Below are 13,321 nucleotides of genomic sequence, written 5' to 3'. Positions count from 1 at the left end.
TCAGTGGTAGGACCAGAGGAGGAACCACTTCCTGCCCCTCCAGGAAATCCCCCAGGCATTCCACCTGGCATACCACCTTGCGTCCTGATAGAGCTGGGTGATAATGGTGTTGCACACTTCTTCCAGCTCCTTCTGTTGGTGCTCATACTCATCCTTTTCTGCAGTCTGTGGCACAAGACATAAGATTTGGTTTAGAATATGATCTTGTTGTTCTGTGAAGTGACTCATTGCTTAAGGCAGCATTTCCCAGCTCTGTTACTAGCACACAAACATTTGGGTTCAATGGGGTTAAAGGCACACCCTAAAGGGTTAGTTTGTCCCAAAATAAAAATTAGACCATGATTTACTCACTGTTGTAATGTTCGTGTGATGGTAAGGAAGAAGACAAAGGGGTCGGCTTACTGGAACTCGTACTGGTTTATTAACTCAGTTTACTCAGGTTATAATACTGTGCACTTCGCACAAACACAAAGGTTTCTCATAAATTCTCAATCGTCGGTTTCTCTCTAGCAGTTCCTCTCTGCTTCCTTTTCCCAGCCGAGTTCCAGTCTGTCTCTCCGTCTCCAGCTCTCTCTCTCTCTCTCTCTCTCTCGTTTCCTCCCGATCTATATACTCTCTCCACGCCAATTACTGCAACAAGAGACAGGTGTTCATCATTTGTGTTTGATCCACTTACGTGCCGCTCGTCCTCCGACTCTCTCTCTCGTCACAGACTTCGCTAAACCACCCCCCCCTCGCCACATACCCCCACCGCTCGTCTCAGGTCGGGGAGCCATCCGGCCTGCAGCCCCCCCCCCCCCCCCCCCATTTCTGGAAAGGAAGTCGGCCACAGCCATCTGCGCCCCTGGCCTGTGGACCACCTTGAACTTAAATGGCTGTAAAGCTAGATACCAACGGGTGATCCGCGCGTTGGTATCCTTCATGCGGTGGAGCCACTGCAGAGGGGCGTGGTCCGAACAGAGGGTGAACTCCCTTCCCAGGAGATAATACCGGAGGGGGAGCACGGCCCACCGAATTGCCAGGCACTCCTTTTCTATGGTGCTGTACATCGTCTCTCTCTTTGAGAGCTTGCGACTGATGTACAGCACCGGCCGCTCCTCACCCTCCCTCTCCTGGGTTAGGACTGCCCCCAGCCCCCTGTCCGACGCGTCCGTCTGTAACACAAAAGGGAGAGAAAAATCAGGTGACTGTAAGAGTGGCCCGCCACATAGAGCAGCCTTCACCTGGGTAAAAGCCTGCTGGCACAGTTCTGACCACTGGACCGGGTCTGGCGCTTCCTTTTTAGTGAGGTCAGTCAGCGGGCTGGTGAGGTCCGAATAATTAGGAACAAATCTCCTATAGTATCCTGCCAGCCCCAAGAACTGCCTCACCTCCTTTTTGGTCTTGGGTCTTGGACAGTTCGCAATTGCAGCTGTCTTGTCATTTTGCGGACGCACCTGCCCATGGCCCAAGTGGAAACCCAGATACCTCACCTCTACGCGCCTAGTCGCCCACTTCTTCAGGTTGGCCGTCAGCCCGGCCACCCTCAGCGACCTCAGTACTGCGCGCACATGCTCCATATGCCACTGCCAATCATTACTATAGATGATAATATCATCCAAGTAGGCAGCGGCATATGCAGTTTGCGGCCGAAGAATTTTATCCATGAGGCGCTGAAACATGGCCGGAGCCCCGAACAACCTGAACGGAAGCGTAACAAATTGGTGTAACCCAAACGGCGTCGTGAAGGCTGTTTTTCCTTTGGATAGAGGCGTTAAGGGGATCTGCCAATATCCCTTCATCAAATCCAGTGTCGAATAAAATCGAGCTGAACCCAGCCGATCGAGCAACTCGTCAACCCTTGGCATTGGATATGCGTCGAACTTCGACACAGCGTTCACCTTGCGATAGTCCACACCGAACCGGACCGAGCCGTCCATTTTAGGCACCAAAACTATCGGGCTGGCCCAGTCACTGTATGACTCTTCTATTACTCCCATGTCTAGCATTGCATCTAACTCGTCCTGAACCACCTTTTTTTGTGTTCAGGCAAACGATAGGGCCGGCTGCGAACTATCACACCTGGCTTCGTCTCAATATGGTGCTGAATGAGGTCGGTTCGGCCGGGTAGGGGCGAGAACACATCGGAAAAACCTTTCTGCAACTGGGCTATGTCAGTGAGCTGGAAGGGCGAGAGATGATCTCCCCCCGGGGCCAGAGCGATAGATGCGCTTTTCGTGCTTGCCTCTGGCCCGAGATCATCCTCTCCACTCACCGCCGTTGCTAGCATCACGCTCCATTTTTTTAGGAGGTTAAGGTGGTATATTTGATGCATTCCGCTCCTATCCGACTGAATTACCTCATAATCGAGATCCCCCACTCGCCGTGTGACCACAAATGGCCCTTGCCCCTTGGCGAGTAATTTTGAGCTGGAAGTTGGGAGTAATATAAGCACTTTATCTCCCGGTGCAAATTCGCAGAGTTTAGTTCCCCTGTCGTATAGCCGGCTTTGTTTGTCCTGAGCCTGTAACAAATTCTCCATAGATAGCCGCCCAATGTGTGGAGTTTTGTTCTCAGGTCCATGACATACTGAATTTCGTTTTTCGCTGGCGAAGGTCCGTCCTCCCAAGCTTCTCTGAGAACGTCTAACACCCCGCGGGGCTGACGTCCATAGAGGAGCTTGAACGGGGAAAACCCTGTGGAGGCTTGCGGGACCTCGCGCACGGCAAACAACAGGGGATCCAACCATCGATCCCAATTTTTGCCGTCTTCCTGTACGAACTTTTGAATCATTGTCTTCAACGTGCGATTAAATCGTTCCACCAAGCCGTCCGTTTGTGGGTGATAAACGCTGGTGCGAATCGATTTAATGCCCAATAATTCATAGTTAGCGTAGTGTACGTGACATAAACGCTGTGCCCTGATCAGTGAGGATCTCTTTCGGGATCCCCACTCGGGAGATTAAGCGAAACAACGCATCCGCAACACTTTTTGCCGAAATGCTGCGGAGGGCAATTGCTTCGGGATATCGTGTTGCATAATCCACCAGGACTAATGTAAAACGATGCCCTCGTGCAAATCGCTCTAATGGTCCGATGAGGTCCATACCAATTCTCTCGAAGGGGACCTGCATCAATGGAAGAGTCGCCGCTTGCCCTAAATGCCCTGCCATCGGATTAGAGTGAGCCGCCTGGAAAAGCATTTCCCGACGGCTCTTCGGAACTAATAACTGAGTTGTATCCTGTTTTGTCCGAGTGTCTTGGACCACTCGATACAACCTGTCTTTTATTATGGCAAAATAAGGATAAGAGACCGATTGTTCAGGGTGAATGAACTGACCGTCAATCGCTCGGACCTGAGCAAATGCATTTTTTAAGGTCTCATCCTGGGATTGTTCCAGAGGGAAGTCATCACGTTCGGTGAGGTTTAGCCTCTCCACAACGCTCGGTCCCTCTGAAGCAACCCCCGGGGGTCCCGGTTCAGTCTCTCCCACCTGCACAACCGCTCTCTCCACTGCATTGTTTCCCCCCAAGAAACATCCGCACATAAAACCCCCAATAATTCTCTAAAAGCCGGCCAATTAGTTCCCAAAATCAGCGGATGTTGGAGGTGCGGGCTAACTGCCACCTCCACTCTATGCTTTTTTCCCCGAAATTGAACGACGGCAGTCATCAGCGGATAATTCACCACATCCCCGTGCACACACCGTACCTTAACCATGTGGCTCCTATTCAATGCCAACGGCTGTATCAGTCTTTAATGGATGGAGGTTTGGTTACATCCTGAATCCACCAAAGCCGGATAGGTAACCCCCTGGATACTCACTGGTATCTGGTACAGCCCGTCTCGATCGAGGGCAGCCTGTGGCGCGTCGGGGACAATCAACATTGAATCAATGTTAATGCATTAATCCAATTATCATTGAAACAATGTTGATATTTAACGTTGATTTTTCATCAGGTTTGCACCTTGAAATAATGTTATTTCAGCGATGAAAAATAGATCAAGATGGCCATAAAATCTTTATTTTTTTCAACTTTTATTAAATCACTTATTTAACACTGAATCAACATAGAAACACTATAAAATCAATCTTGCTTTATGTACAGCAGGATTATATGCCAGTACATTTTCATGTATGGCTGCAATTGATATGATTTTGTATCAAAAAGTCACTCAAAGTAAACAATATCCTTCAGTTTACATGCAAATGTATTTATTTATACCCCCACAGTTTCAACAGGAAATCTCACATTGACCTAAAACAATTACATCAGAATTTATTACACAAGTGAAAAACCATGACAACCTGCATCTGCAAAATGGAAGTAAATACAAATGGAAACTTGCCAATAAAGACAGAAATGGGACAGTACTACTGAAAGAAAAAAGGTAGAAGAAAGAATGAAATACTCTGAATACTCTAAACTCAGGGGTTTCCACCACAAGCAATGCCTCCAAGCCTTTCAGGGGCGTAACAGGGCCATTTTTACACCGTCCCAGCAAAGATACACTCTGATGCCTCCTTTTTATCAGCATTCACTTGTAATGCACCTAAAACAACAATATGTTAGTAAATATTTGGAAATGTAACTAATTATACATTACAAATGTACTACAAAATGAAGTGAAACTTGAAATGTGATCAAAATCTTTACATTCCAGTTAAAACTGACATTAAATGCTGAATTTAAATTCAAGACTATTTAAGGAATTTGACTTCTTAAATTTTCATGGAAAAGTGTGTGAAAAAGTGTGTTTTATGATCGGTCACAATTGTGACCGGTGGGATACTGTGTTGTATCAACCATTGGACAGACTGAATATAGGTCTATTTGACCTGTGCAGTGTATTTGTGAGTGTGTTTCTGTCTCTCTGTGTGTGTGTGTGTGTGTGTGTGTGTGTGTGTGTGTGTGTGTGTGTGTGTGTGTGTGTGTGTGTGTGTGTGTGTGTGTGTGTGTGTGTGTGTGTGTGTGTGTGTGTGTGTGTGTGTGTGTGTGTGTGTGTGTGTGTGTGTGTGTGGACTGGTAATCCCTACGTTATGGGGACAAAATGTCCCCACAAAGATGGCAATATCCGAAATCCTCGTCCTTGTGGGGACATTTTTAGGTCCCCATGAGGAAAACATCTTATAAATCAGACTAAGTGATGTTTTTTGAAAATGTAAAAATGCAGAATGTCTCCTGTGATGGGCAGGTTTAGGGGCAGGGGCGGTGTGTGTGTGTGTGTGTGTGTGTGTGTGATGGGTAGGTTTAGGGGCAGGAGCAGTGTAGGGGGATAGAATATACAGTATGTACGGTATAAAAACCATTGCGCCTATGGAAAGTCCCCATAAAACATGAAAACCCAACATGTGTGTGTGTGTGTGTGTGTGTGATGGGTAGGTTTAGGGGCAGGGGCAGGGGCAGTGTGTGTGTGTGGGCATGTTTTTGTGAAATATCAGGACACAAATGTGTATAATGACATGGGTATGACATAGGTATTACAAAAAGAGGGTGAAATATGAGGACGTTCCCCATGTCCTCACTTTTCAAAATGCTTATAAATCACACAGAACAAGTTTTTTTTCACAGAAAGTGAACTGCACAGTCTCCTGTGAGGGCTAGGTTTAGGTGCAGGGGTAGTGTAGTGGGATAGAATATACGGTATGTACGGTATAAAAACCATTGCGCCTATGGAAAGTCCCCATAAAACATAAAAACCCAACATGTGTGTGTGTGTGTGTGTGTGTGTGTGTGTGTGTGTGTGTGCGCGCGGGCGCGTAAGAGTGTATATAATCCTTATATCAAAGGCTAGTTATTATCTAAATGCTCTCTCATTGTAGTGTGAATATTTTAAATATAAGCCTTATACTATCGGCTAGCAATATGAATACTGGGAGCAGCGTTACGAATATTGAGTTTAAGACAAAAAACAACAATCATCAATGTATTTCAACATTGTAACTTTAGTGCAACATTATATTTGAAAACGTTCATTTTTAGTGCAAAATTGATTTGAACAATTTTTAATGCAGTAGCCTATGCATTGAACACACTGTACATGAAGGTAAACATTTAGGATAGAGGTAGCCGGCTGAACATGCTTTCAAGTATAGGCCAACACTGACTGACTGAACAACAAAATAAAATAAGTTGTAGATCAAAGAGCAAAGCAATGCCTTGAATGACAAAAAAATAAAATTTTCCTGGAACATTTAGGAAATTTTGATGGGTTTTTTTCCCAGCTTTTCTAGACTCCAAAGTACTGTTTGTTTGTAACTGTATGCAACCACGTGTGTGTGTACGTGTGTGTGTGTGTGTGTGTGTGTGTGTGTGTGTGTGTGTGTGTGTGTGTGTGTGTGTGTGTGTGTGTGTGTGTGTGTGTGTGTGTGCATGCTTGTGAACTCTATGTCCGACTGCATTCTCCTGTCTTTCTCTTTTCCTTTTCTACACTCCATGGTACAGCTTGAAGCACTCAATGTGCAGTGGTACTTTGCATTTCTCACATGCATAAGTAGTGCGTTTCTCACAATGGCGACATTTCTGGAACCGGTGCATCGTGTTAGCTAGCTAGGCTTCCTGGGGTCCGTGTGTGTGTGTGTGGTGTGCGTGTGTGTGCCTACCTGTAATTGCGTGTGTGTGTGTGTGTGTGTGTGTGTGGTGTGCGTGTGTGTGTGCCTACCTGTAATTGCGTGTGTGTGTGTGCATGTGTGTGTGTGTGGTGTGCGTGTGAGTGCCTACCTGTAATTGCGTGTGTGTGTGTGTGTGTGGAAAGTTAAGTAGAATTAGTTAGCTAGCTAGTCTTTGTGTGTGTGTATGTGTGTGTGCGTGTGTGGACAGTTGCAGTAGGTAGGAAGTTAGGTGGCAGCAGAATTAGCTAGCTAGTCTTCCTTGGGTCCGTGTGCGTGTGTGTGTGTGTGTTTCTGTGTGTGTGTCTGTGTAAAATTAGGTAGAAAGTTAGATACCAGCAGAAAGTAATGTAGAACAGTTAGCCTATGTGTATTAACATGTAGGAGATTTTAAAAAAATAATTAAAACATTACTATTAACAATATGCCTAATAATAATAATCAACTGGTTCACCCCATTGAGTTCAATTTATGGTAGTAGTTCTTTGTTAATCCACACACTTGTTGGTAGAGATTCATCCTTTGAGGAGAATGAATGTGCTCACATTTCACAGAAATGTACCCAATTGATTTGGATTTGCTTTAACATGTTGAATGATAGGACAGATAGATTGAGTAAGCCTCACTAGTGGAGAATTAAGCTGACCAAAAATCAACATTGATTCAATGTTTGTCTTTTCAACACTGAAAAGCATGGAATTTTCAACATTGATCCAATATTATTTAGCATTGAAATTTCAACATTGGTCCACTATTTTTTTAGCATTGAATTTTCAACATTGATCCAATATTACTTAACATTGGCATTTCAACCTCAACCCAAATTGATGATTCTGATGGAATTTCAACATTGACTCAATGTCACAATGCTATCTGGGTATACATCCCGTCAGAGGTTACTCTTTTAGCGCAAGTCGATTTGCATACCGCTGACCGCCGGAAGCTAGTTATTTTAGTCTATAAAGTTTTAAATAAATAATTTTTTTATTTACACCCCGGAGTCGTATGGAGCAGTTTTATGATGGATAGATGCACTTTTGTGGACTTCCAAAAATGACACTGCCATTATAAAGTTTGGAAGAGCCAGTGCTTTTTTAAATCATGTACACCATGGCTTGAGGGTGAGTAAATCATGGTCTAATTTTACTTTTTGTGTGAACTAACCCTTTAAGAAAAATTAGCTCACAAGGCTCACAAGAATGGGGCAAAAGACAGGAACGTATTGATACGTATTGATACAAATATATAATTGATACAAATAAATTCAAAATAATCACTTTAGCAAAGTTTGTACTATTTTGTTTATTTTATATATATATATATATTTTTTAATTTTAATAAATGTATTGTCATTAAATGTTCATTTTAAAAATACAGAAACTAAATTATTTAAAAAAGTAAAGATTCGGAAAGCATTGAAGGAGATCCCATAATAATAATAATAATAATAATAATAATAATAATAATAATAAAAATAATAGTATAAATATAATAAAAGTAGTAACAATAAATGTGATATTTTATTATATTATGATATGCTTAATAGGCCTATCATATTTGTTATGTTATGTCTTACATTAATATATGATATTTACCATCTGAATCTAACCGTGTCATGTCAACAACTGGAAAATTCTGGCAAATTATCATTTAAATTATTGTGCCCCAACAGCAGGGGCGCTTTTTACCTCAAAAATATCATACTTTTACAAATTCCTCTGTTATTGAAAAACTGTTGCTTTAATTACCTTTAACAAAACCGAAAAAAATGAACAAGACCTTTGTCTCAAAATATAAGTTTACAGATTCTCATTTGCGCCATAAATCTACAACATTTTCTGACCCCCTCCATAGTGTCATGATTCCAGCCTATTTCCCTGTCTTGTGAAGGCTCTTTTGTAATTTCCTGTGCCATGTTTTGTAGTTCTTAGTAGTTTTTCATGTTGATTAATTTCCCCAGGTGTGTCTTGTTAATTTGTTGAGCTTGTTTGCCCCTGTAGTCTTAGGGTTACATATATTATTAAATTAAAGTAGCTCAATAGGGAATTATGGGAATTAATATTTTGGGATTTATGATTAATCATAACAGGTTATAATCAAATCATGAATCTCCAAAATCACCCAAAAAGGGGAATAACTAACCTAGGTATTTATGCAATATATATATATATATGGTTATGTAGACTTAAAAATTAAGCTTTCCCCCCGTGGTTTAATTCACAGGACCGGACACCAGTTATTTTTGCCTAGAGATTTCTTTTTTATTATCTTAAGTCAGACATAGGAGAGGAAGACAATTTTCTGAGAGACGGTCTTCATTCCAGCTTCCTCTGTCTTCCTGGACACCCAGTTGGATTTTATAGGTTGCTTAAACAGTGAAATAATTGTTTACCAGAAAAACTGGTTGTTTACGCTATACCTCGTGCTTTCACGTGGCACAATATACCCTTGAACATATGCAGAGAGAAACTTGTTGTTCATTGTTCAAAATATATCTTAAACAGAACTTGTGACATGTCATATGCATTGGTAGGAAAACAACAACAATACTTCCTTACAGAAAACTTCAGTCACATGTGCATAATTGGAAAACTTATGCTACATATTCCTGTGTTCAAAATTATCCCCTCTCCATGTCTCTCACACTTCATGTGCTCAGACTTACTCTGACTAAATAATAATGCAATACAAATAATAATGAATAAAAATAATAATGAAAACTAGTAAAGAATAATACAGAACATTATATTAAATAATAAAATCTTAGCCTTCAGTTAACAACCATTTATTGCAATTAACTATGGATATATATCTATATTAAATAATCACAGAATAACCTCTAAGTTGATTCAAAATTCCTCTGATCCGTTCTGTTCATGAACGAGCAGTGCAATCCTTATCAACTTTCACAAGGTCTTCTACCCAGTTTCCGGGAAGTTTATCCCTCTGGCCACAAAGGACAAACTTTCCGAGTTATGATATTAATTAAAGCATTCAATGATACTTATAAGAGCTCCTAGCTTAGATCTGACATTAAAGGGACTCGTGTTTTGTGAGCAACAACAATGACAATCAAAACGTGGATACCATGGATTTAATAATGATTGATACTACGATTACATACGACTAAATAAAGGATACATGTATATACAGAATAATGGAAAGTAAAGAAGGAGGATGAGGAGAAGGGAAAGGAAGAAGAGTATGATCGTGTCTGATCCGACACCTTCCCAAACATAACCACTAGAGCCAGCAAGAACCATATCACCTTAAACAGGGGTACAATCTTAAAATGCATCTAAATTTCGATAGAATTGATACTTGCATGGTTTCTTTGTGTTGTGTAAAGCAAGATGCGTGCGTTGGCGTTTCTCAGAGTGTTCGTGCGCTGAAGCACTCTCTTCGTTTGGTCCTTCCGGAGCTTAGTTGGTCCGCGGGAGATTTAAAGGTGTTTAGAAGGGAGTGTCTTGGAAGGGAAAGTTCATCTCGTCCGCCCTGAGAAGGTTCCTCGTGCACAGTGATGCACGCGCTCGGCCATGTCGCGGAGCGCGTCGATCTTCAGAGGAAACAACCAAAGCCCGTGAGCCGAAGCCCGCGAGCCGCGCTGATGTGATGGGAGGAAAATAAAATTTGTCTCGTCGGAGTCCTTGCAAGTTGACTGAGCAAAAATGTGCTTGTGTTTCTGTCCTTTAAAGTCCATTAACCTACGCCCATCTTCCCTGAGACAACCAATCGTTCAGACTTTATTAATGGAATGTTCTTGCTGGAAGCCAGAACTAGTAAAATTTCACTCCAAAAGGACTAAACATACTAACGGTACATCTCATAATCATATATTTTGCACCAATGACTAAGACAAAGAAAGAGGAACCTTTAGACATCAAACATGCCTTAGTTTAAATGCATAAAAGCAGTGTATCTTCTTTACAAAGCCATTTTGAGCATTTAAGATGGCTCTTACATCACACGAACATAAGAAATATAGGGAGCATGCATATACTTAAGAAATCATTTATGTAATTTCTGGGATAGTTTAATTAAAGGCTAAATAAAGAGGAATGCTTGTGTATGTGTGTTAAGGTCATTCCCCGGCCATTCTCGACTGAAGGCTGAGGTAGAGGTTCTGGCTGATTAGAAACTGATTGAAGCTCTCACAGGGCCATCATAGTATCTTCTGGTCACACTCTAGCTGATCATTAACCAGTCAGTGGTGCAATCTGACTCAGACTTGTTGGAGCCATTGGAGCAGGGATTTAATTTATATGCAGAGCTGTGGAAGAGAAAAGCATCTTTGATGTTTCTCAAAACGACCCATCACTCTGATCCCATGAGAGAGAAACTCCAGACGCTACACCCCTGTGTATTTAAACCCTTGTGTTTCCTATGTTCTTTGTCAGGTCTTGTTCTACATGGATGTACGTTTGGTGCGACTCATTCTGTTATCTGTTCCTTGGTTCTCTGATCTCTGTGGTTTTGTTATGTTTATTTTGTTATTAAAGTAGTTTGCATTTGGATTCAGCTCTCCCTTTTGGTTTTGAGTTCATCCTGCGTGACAGAAGACCTGACCTACTATGGATCCAGCAATTTGTTTAATTCGGCTCCGGCAAGGCAACCGTTCCCCCGAGTTGCTGGTAGAAATCCTGAACTACGCCCTTCAAATAAGTGGATAGCAGAGGAGGAATTTAATATGGCCGCCAGTCCAGAATCTCGTCCCGTTATGGCTGCCAGTCTAGATTATCTTTCCATCATGGCTGCTAGTCCAGAGTCTCGTCCCGTCATGGTCCCCAGTCCAGAGACGGCTCCAGCCCCTGACCAATCGTCCCGAGACGGCTCCAGCCACTGACCAGCGTCCCGAGACGGCTCCAGCCACTGACCAGCGCCTCGAGACGGCTCCAGCCACTGACCAGCGTCCCGAGACGGCTCCAGCCACTGAACAGCGCCCGAGATGGCTCCAGCCACTGAACAGGGTCCAGAGAGGGCTCCAGCCCCTGACCATTGTCCAGAGACTGCTTCAGGCCATGACCCCATAGCTCCGGCCAATACATTTTTTTGGGGGGTGCAGTGGGCACCTTGATCAGTCCACGAAGGCCGTGCCTCTGTGGCCCCCTGAACTGCCTGTACCGCCATGGTCCCCTGAACCTCCTGCACTGCAGTGGCCGCCCACACTCCACGGTCCAGGTCCGCCCAAGCTCCACGGTCCAGGTCCATCCATGTTCCATGGTCCAGGTCCACCCAGGCTCACCTCCCCCTGTTCTGCCTCCGTTCCACCACCCTCCTAGACTGTTTCCTGTGGAGCGTCTGGAATCCGCATCTGGGGGGGCTCTGTCATGATTCCAGCCTGTGTTTCCCTGTCTTGTGAAGACTCTTTTGTTATTTCCTGTTTTGTAGTTCAAGTTGATTAGTCTCCCCAGGTGTGTCTTGTTGTGAGCTTGTTTGCCCCTGTGTATTTAAATCCTTTCGACGCTGATGCGGGCACAGTTGTCCCCCGAACGCGTCAAGTCCATACTGGCGATGGTCTCGAGAGTAAAGCTGGGCTGCAGCCTCACTGTGAAGCAGTTTCAGAGACTGCTGGGTCTCATGGCATCAGCGTCCAACATGATACCGTTCGGCCTGCTCCACATGAGACCCCTCCAATGGTGGCTGAGAACCAAGGGGTTTTCCCCCAGGGGAAATCTTTTCCGTATGATCAGGGTAACGCACAGATGCCTTCATTCCCTCGTCATATGGAAGAAACCTTGGTTCCTGTCCCAGGGACCGGTGCTGGGAGCGTCCTGTTGCCTGAAGTCCGTTTCACCAGATGCTTCCCTCACTGGTTGGGGCGTGGTCATGGAAGGCCGCTTTTCCAGAGGTCTGTGGGGGACCCGGCATTCCTCCTGGCACATCAACTGCCTGGAAATGCTGGCGGTCTACAAAGCTCTGAGGAGCTTTCTCCCGGACCTCAACACTCAACACACTGGTGAACAAATGTCTACCATGTCCTGATACGATCTGACAACATGTCGGTGGTATTGTATCTAAACCACCAGGGGGGCCTGAGGTCGCGCCCTCTTTGCAGACTGGCGCATCAGGTTCTCCTGTGGTCTCAGGGGAAGTTGTCATCCCTCAGGGCGATGTACATCCCCGGGGACCAAAACCAGGGTGCAGACATCCTGTCGAGGCAGGGGCTGAGGCCTGGGGAAGGGCGACTCCACCCCGAGAGAGACGTCCCACTGCCCACTGTGGTTTTCCCTCACCCATCCGGCCCCGCGGTGGCTGGATGCCATGGCGCAGACGTGGCTAAGGCTGCGTCTGTACGCTTTTCCCCCGATCACTCTAATCCCGGGGGTTCTGGAGCATGTCCGCCGGGAGGGCGTCAGCCTTCTCTTGGTAGCACCCTCTGAGGAGGGACCTGCTATCTTAGGCTGGGGGCACGATTTTCTACCCCTGGCTAAGACAGAAACGCATTTTCGAATGCATCCGTCCGCAAGATTGGTTCGCAGCGATCGACCTGAAGGATGCGTACTTTCATGTCTCTATCCTTCCTCGACACAGACCATTCCTACGCTTTGCGTTCGAGGGGAAGGCATATCAGTACAAAATCCTGCCCTTCGGGCTGTCCCTGTCGCCTCGCGTCTTCACGAAAGTCGCGGAGGCAGCCATTGTTCCGCAGAGAAAGTGGCGTTAGCATCCTCAACTATCTCGACGACTGGTCTACAGGGACATGGTGCCCAGTCACCTCAGCCTGTTGGGCCT

The sequence above is a fragment of the Gobio gobio genome (genome assembly GCF_949357685.1).
Source record: "Gobio gobio genome assembly, chromosome: 8".
In the NCBI taxonomy this organism is placed as follows: domain Eukaryota; kingdom Metazoa; phylum Chordata; class Actinopteri; order Cypriniformes; family Gobionidae; genus Gobio; species Gobio gobio.
Note: the sequence above shows the minus strand (reverse complement) of the source record.